Raw genomic sequence first — 7,681 nt, 5'->3', positions numbered from 1 at the left:
TCCCTAACTAGAATCTTCATCAGTTCAAGATACCCAGTACCTCGCTCATATAAACCCTCCTCTTGCTCGCTAATTAGACTCCCGGAGCTCCACCTGGGGCCTAGTCGTGGATCTCTGCATCCAGATCCCTCAGTCGTTGGATGGGGTTTCTGGCATGACTATTAGGATGTTTGGCCATCCCATCACCAGAGTAGGTCAGTTCGGGCTGTCTCTCGACCATTGCCAGCAGTCTATTGTGGGGGTATCTTTGTGGGATTCTGTGGGCCTCTCTAGCACTTTGCTTCTTCCTATTCTCATGTGGTCTTCATTTACCATGGTCTCCTATTCCTTGTTCTCCCTCTCTGTTCTTGATCCAGGTGGGATCTCCCACTCCCACAGGCTCTCTTTCCCTCGACCCTCGCCCTTCACGTCCATGTTGTTCATATAGATCTATCTCATCCATTTCTCTGTCATTGGGCGATCCCTGTGTCTTTCTTGGTGTCCTGTTTTCCAGCTAGCCTCTCTGGTGATGTGAGTAGCAGTCCAGTCATCCTTGTTCCACATCTAGTATCCTCCTATGAGTGAGTACATACCATGTTTGTCTTTCTGAGTCTGGTTTACCTCACTCAGAATGATTTTTTCTAGATCCATCCATTTGCTTGCAAACCTCATGATGTCATTGTTTTTCTCTGCTGAGTAGTATTCCATTGTGTATATGTGCCACAATTTATTTATCCATTCTTCAGTTGAAGGGCATCTAGGTTTGTTGAAACCAAGGTTGGATAAAGCACAGAGACTAATAGCCAAACGAATGGAAACACATGAACTATGAACCAAAGGCTGAGGGGCCCCCAACTGGATCAGGCCCTCTGAATAGGTGAGACAGTTGATTGGCTTGATCTGTTTGTGAGGCATCTAGGCAGTGGGACTGGTCCTGTGCTCATTGCATGAATTGGCTGTCTGAAACCTGGGGCTTATGCAGGGACGCTTGGCTCAGTCTGGGAGGAGGGGACTGGACCTGCCTGGACTGAGTCTATCAGGTTGATCTCAGTCCTCGGGGGAGGCTTTGCCCTGGAGGAGGTGGGAATGAGGGGTGTTGGGGGGAAGGGGAGGGGGCAGAAGGGGGGAGAACAAGGGAATCCGTGGCTGATATGTAGAACTGAATGGTATTGTAAAATAAAATAAAAGGAAAAAAAAAAAAGAACTATTTGGACTTCAAAAAAAAAAAAAAAAAAAAAGATACCCAGTACCTGGCAATCTTTGGTTACATTTATCAGTATCTAACAGTTGGACTTCGATTGAATTATAGTTTATACTTGTTGTGCATTAGCAACAATTTATATTTCAAATTTGTAAAGTGTATTATATGAAATATGGCAAAGCAGATCATTTCAAATCTATAACTACATATAAATATCATACTATATATACAACACATAAATATTATATATAATCTTCTTTGTTACCACATACAATTTGTATCTGTGCAATCTATTTAGGCACAATAACTCTGAAAGGTATATAGGACATATAGTATTATCTACATTTAATATATGAAGCAAATAAGGCAAAAACCATTAAGATGTTGAGGGTAATGAAAGAAGTCCCTGGGAAAGCTGGGTATGGTGGCAAGGTGATGACAGCCTACAATCCCAGCCCTTGGGAAAATGAGGTAGGAAGATAGCCATGAGTTCAAGGCCAGCCTGAACAAGCAATGAGTTTCAAGCCAATCTGGGCTACAGAGTAAGACCTTGTCAAACAAGCAAACAAGTTTCTAGGAGTGATACAATGACATTTTGTTGACTGTCAGAGCAGTGATGCAAATGTTGGCTTTTCTTCTTTCCCATTCAAAAGGACTCTTGTATTTTAAACTTAGCTCATTCACCAGCACAAGTTAATTGAAATGTTCTGCCATTTTCTTCTCTATTAAATACAGTAACTAGAGCAAAACTAGCTTTATCTATAATCTAATAGTTCCAGAGGCTACAAGTAATCTGTTGGGATATGGGAAGGAAGTTTTACAGCTTTCCATTTTGTGTTTTGTGTGTACTTAAATGTAGATAGAGATCACTGCAGTGGCCCTTAATACTTATATACGTGTATAGCAATAAATGTACATAACTTATAACAATGCTCTTTTGCAAATATTGCGTTCCGTTCTTCTGGTCATGTTTATTTTAAACACAGGGCTACAGGCTCAGAAACGCCTGGAGCCCATTGTTCTAAGGAGCAACTCTTCCCCTCAGATGTCATTTGCGGCCAAGTGTCCTTCTTTTGTTTCACCGTGTGCCACTGCAAGAGTATGGCAGGAGGGCTGCTGTTCCCAGAATCACAGAAGCGTGGAGCCAGAAGGGCCTGCGGGGATCAGTTCTCCTAGCTCCTCATTTGACAGGGGAAGAAACTGAGGCTTAGCGGGGTTAAGGGATTTGCCCAAGCTGACAAGCTAAGGTTGAGCTCAACAATATGGGAAACGGATGGAAAATCCAGTTAATGCTTAGCTAGCCATGGTAATGTGTCATGGGACTGGCTTGCAGAAATTAAATCCGTTAATAATCCCCAAACCTTATTTTAGCCACAAGTTTTAAATGCCTTACCTATCAAACCTTTCACTCAAGATGACAATGTAATGGCTTTGTTTCTCTGGGCACCCAAGGATGTCTGTATTGAGCAAAAAATGTCACATATGGGGCAGCGTGACTACCTGATGACAATATACATGTGGGTGACACACATAGCTCTCAACAATATACATTACTTGGCCCAAACAAGCAGATTTAAGGGAATATACTTTATATATGTTTAAGAAAATGGAAGAAACTTATAATAGTTTCTGATGGGCAGAAGATTACTTAGAATTCATTTATTTATTGGTTCACTTATTTATATGTGTGTGGATAGATGCCATATGAATGTGGGCACCTGCAAAGAGCAGAAGAGAAAAGGAGCTAGAGGTGTTTGTCAGCCACCTGATGTGGGTTTATTTCCGAATGTAAGGCCAGACCAGCACTGCGATATTTGCTATATGCTAAATTCTAGTAAATATTCAAATTTATTTCTGGACTCGATCTTGTCTTCCACTGATTTAGCCAAGGTTAGTTGTCAATGTTTAGAGGTATTTACTGAAATTTATGCAGTTAGGAATAAGTACTCTCATATTACTTTCCCACATTGAAAAAATAAATCTCATTACAATGAACTTTTTATTTTGCTCATTCAAAAGCAAAGAAGAGCAAAGTCCATCAAACTATCATCATCAACTAAATGCATGAAGATTAATGCCCTTATTGTGAAATTCATAAAAATATAAATTGATTTAAGAAGAATTGATTTTTTTATGCTAAATCACCTGCCTTGTCAATTAGAATATCTTTCCATTTGATCAGACATTTACATTCGATTCACAAGTGAGTTTTGTTTTGTTTTGTTGGCATTCTATTGTTTTCTGATTGAACATTATATCTAAGGCAAGTTTGACTATTTTCAGGCCATATAATTAGTTATCTTAGTGAATTTTCTTGTTTATAGCCAAGTTATCAGTTGACTCACTTCCACAGATACATGTCTCTCATTTGTGAATGGTGATACAGTCAGTTCTGTCCAATTTTTATGTTCTTTTTTTTATTCATTTGCATAACCATTAACTAGACTTTTAGAGCAGTTACTAACGGTTCCTAAATTACAGATCACTCAGGGCTTCTTGGCATTCTAGAAATACAGCAGTGACCATGTCTTCGAAAACCAAGTCTAGCATAGAAACGTAAGCTTACTTCCTTAGTCACCTGATAACCAATTTAGAGGTGGAATTCAAGTGCGCTGCAGCGGATCGCCTCATTGCTTACTGTGCCTGAGTCAGCCCCTGCTCCTTTGTCTCATCATCCACATTCTGAATGCCCCCGAGACCGCTCGTTTCTCCTCGGTGTCCATCGCCTCTGCCAGGCCCTCGCTCAGGGCCCTGCGCTCTCTCTTCACTCCCTCGCATCATGTTAATGCCAACAAACTGATCTGATTGCTTCGATCCCATCTCTCCTGCTACCCAGAACTCTTTAATGACTAGAAGATTGGGGACACCACCTTCTATTTCTCCACCAGCTTCTTCCCCTTCTTCCCTACCCTACCCCAGACCACCCCACCCCCTTTTGTCTTCTTTGTTTTTGGTTCTTCGAGACAGTGTTTCTCCGTGTAGTTTTGGTGCCTGTCCTGGATAGTTTTGGTGTCGGTCCTGGATCTCACTGTAGACCAGGCTGGCCTTGAACTCACAGAGATTCACCTGGCTCTGCCTCTCGAGTGCTGGGATTAAAGGCACGCGCCACGGCAGCCCGGTCCCCACCCCCTTATTAAACTCTGACCCCTGGAGATGACTTTTCCGGGCTCTGGTGTTCTGCATGTACCGCGCAACTGTATGGATTGTCTTCCTTAGCAACTAGGATTCCTCAGCTCCATGTACCTACAAAATTCCATTTATTTCTTTAAGAACCAACTCAAGCAACATCTTCTTGGCGCAACAGACCCCAGTGTGCCCTCGCCCCACCCATACTTACCAAAGGAGGGCTGCCCATTGGAGTATGGAACTATTCTGGGACTTATTTTTATGTTCAGTTGCTGAGGTTCTAACGTAAGGGAACGGAGATTGGACGGAACTGGCACTGCCTGGCATTCTCCCACTTTTGGTGAACTGGATTTGCTTAATGTGACTTGAAGGTTATTCCTACAAATCTATTTCCGTCAGGATCAACACAAACTTGGCACTGCAGAAGGGGCTCTAGCTCGAGGGATGTTTAAAAGGGAAGCGTCAAGCCTGCTTCTCCCCACGTCTCACGCCTCGGGCGCTTGCCTGCTCGACTGTTAATGATCACCTTAGGTCCTGAAGCAGATGATTTGAAGCCCCCAGTGACAGTCTCAACTTCAGACAAAGCTTCTGGTTTCTACTTTTCTTTCTTATTAAATGTTTTTGAGGGAGAGATTCAGCAAATCTGTAAAACAGTTTGATAGAAAAGCAAAATCTTAGAATGCCGGAAAGGGGGTGGGGTGGGATGTCAGTCCATCATGTAATCCAGCTCTTTGCTTCCAGAAAGATCCGAGGACCTAACCAGCCCCTCCTGTTTCTAAAGGTCTATGGGAATGAAACTTGTTCACTGAAGGCAGCATTTGTCAACCAAGTCTCACTTCCTAGCCTGTTGCTGCTTATCTGGTTTCCTCTAGGTTCAAGTCCTGGGACCAGGGAGACAAGCTGGTCAGCGGCCTCCAGGATGACGGGTTTAACGGCACTGGTGTGCCAGGATTCTAGAGAGCAAGAGCTTCTTCCTCGGAATAAAGAGCTTTCTCTGGATAAAGTGTCACCTCACCGCTGTCTAATATGCCCCAGAAGAGCCTTTCTCTGGGTCCTGCTCGGCAAATATGGGTGAGGAAAGAGTGGTCAGCGTCCACTCTGCCCTCATGATTTATCGTGGAAAGGGACGGGGTGGCCCTGCCACACACTGAGGGGTGAGGCTTGCCTTCCATAGTACAGCTGCCCACTCCAAACTACTCCCGAGCAGGCCAAAGCACTCCAAGTTTCACCACCACGTCTGTTAATTAATATTCAGGGAGAGGTGCAAAGCCAGTCAGTTACCCATCTACTAGTTAGAGTGTGCTTTCCCTTACATCCACTGTGAAAGAGACAAAACTGCTAACATATGTTTCTGCTGCTAGCCCTCAGCCTTATCACAGTTCGAAACTGTAGAAAATCAATTACGTGCTTTGAATCACTCCCCTTCCTGGCACAAAACCCCTTTTTCATTCTTGCGAGAGAGTGAACACTTTGCAACATCTACTGCTAACAGCCTGTTAGACTTCTCTGCTAAATGGATGTAGTACAAATAAACCAAACAGAAGGCGCGTGGAATGCTAACCATCTTTTCTGTTCTCTGTTGTGGCCTCCTTGTAGCTTGGGACCGTTCTGCCTTGCTGATGCAACATCTGGCCAGCATTCGAGGTTGTTTCTCAAGGACACAATCGTGCACCTCCGATGAATTTCAACTTTCAACATCTCTCTGTCTCTAATCTATATTTAATGTTTCATGACTGGTAGTCAAAGACGCTCCAGCTAAATATCAGATTGGAATGAAAATGATCCTTGGGAGAACATTTGCTTCCAGCATACGCCAGCAAAGTGTCTGTGACAGAGCCTTTCCCTAGAGACTTGTTGCCCATTCTCTAGCAGTAATAATAATTATGCCTTATGATTGCTGTGCCCACATAATCACAGATCACTTCATCAATGCAATCCCGAGGGGAAACCGCCTCTATTCCTCACTGGATGTCAGTCACAGAGAGCTGCACCCCTAGGGATCCCCAATCTTTCTCTTGCCCTTTTCAGGGCTGTGTTGTTAGCATTGTGTTGCTTCCTATTCTTCCTGATGCAAATGATGTGTAAATCATGCCCTCCAGAAGGCACATGTGGTGAGAGGAGAGAGGGAAAAGGGGCGAGAAGCCGGGGTATTCTTCTCCCTTGCCCCCTCCCCAATCTACCACAGGGATTTCTCACATGGAACATAATTACATCTGTGCCATATGGGCTCATTTATATTCTATTACAGGTTAAGCTAATACGACTCAGAAATATGCTAAAAATACCTCAAAGTATTCTAGAGCTGTCAAAATGCCTGCCACTTCTGGCTCATTCGTTTGATTGCTAGTGTTTTTATTTTTGTTGGGAGATTCAGAGAGCTAGGAAAACGTGCTGGCATGCTGCTGTCCAGTCTGTAAATGCACCTTAATTTCCTGTATTATTGCAATCTTTGGGTGTGTAAAGAAAAGAACATCTTTAAAATCCTGGAATGGCCCCAAGATATGGGCATTGAAGCCCCTACACTTGTGGATTTTAATTTCCCAAGAGATGGAAAATACAGATTTCAGATGTGTGGTTTTGTCAGCTTTAGAGTATTTCTTGTCTTTGTTGGTTGTAATTATTCACCACGATAGAGGAGCACCTGCAGCCGGCTGCCACACCAGAGAGGCCCGCTGCTTGAGTCAGAAGATGTCGTTTGGATGCCAGACAAATCTTGTCAAGATTGTACGTGTGGTGTGGTAACGAGGAGCACAGTCCATAATGAGTAATGAGTTCAGCAATGATTCACAGGGGTGCATGGGTTGCTTTTATGCAGTGGTTAAAGTCCATCAACCCACTCATTTCTACCATCAGTTTGCAAAATTGGCAAGTCATGCTTGTGTAGAGTTTTGTCTAAAGGCTTGTTCATGCAATTAACTTTCCCCCATCATCTCTATCTTAACATGTTCATGGAATTTAAAAAATTAGTCTTGGAAACAGAAGAGTAAGCACAGATATTTCCATTCTCCATGCTTGACAGGCAACCTCTCCAAGGCTGATAAGGCGATAGTCACATTAGCCGTCAGTTGTGTGCAGACCATTTGGATGAGAACTGCACTCACACGGAGGCTGACTTTTCTCATTTACTAGTAACTTCAATTCTCTATCAGGTTGATGGAGTGGTTAAGTCTGCCTGGGCTCTAGTCGTAGCTTGGCAGTTCAACACCTTGCTATCTTGGAAATTTTATCATTTTTCCAATGCTCACCTCTCTCACTTATAAAATCAGCCTAGTATCAGCAACTATCCTCATGGGGGGGTGTTGAATTAAAAAGATGATTTGGGGAATGGAGAGCTGTCTCAGTGGTTAAGATCATTTGCTGCTCTTGCAGAGGACC

General features: G+C 43.3%; 1 long non-coding RNA gene across 1 annotated transcript; it reads left to right on the top strand.

Moving 5' to 3' along the window:
* The first annotated feature begins 4,462 nt into the window (after positions 1 to 4,462).
* Positions 4,463 to 6,889, top strand: LOC119087518. Its single transcript, XR_005090984.1, has 2 exons — positions 4,463 to 5,377; positions 5,903 to 6,889. It is a non-coding gene; the product is annotated as an uncharacterized LOC119087518 (long non-coding RNA).
* The last annotated feature ends 792 nt before the right edge of the window (positions 6,890 to 7,681 follow it).

Source organism: Peromyscus leucopus, chromosome 3 (genome assembly GCF_004664715.2).
Source record: "Peromyscus leucopus breed LL Stock chromosome 3, UCI_PerLeu_2.1, whole genome shotgun sequence".
Taxonomy (NCBI): domain Eukaryota; kingdom Metazoa; phylum Chordata; class Mammalia; order Rodentia; family Cricetidae; genus Peromyscus; species Peromyscus leucopus.
This window is presented reverse-complemented; position numbering and strand designations above follow the sequence as displayed.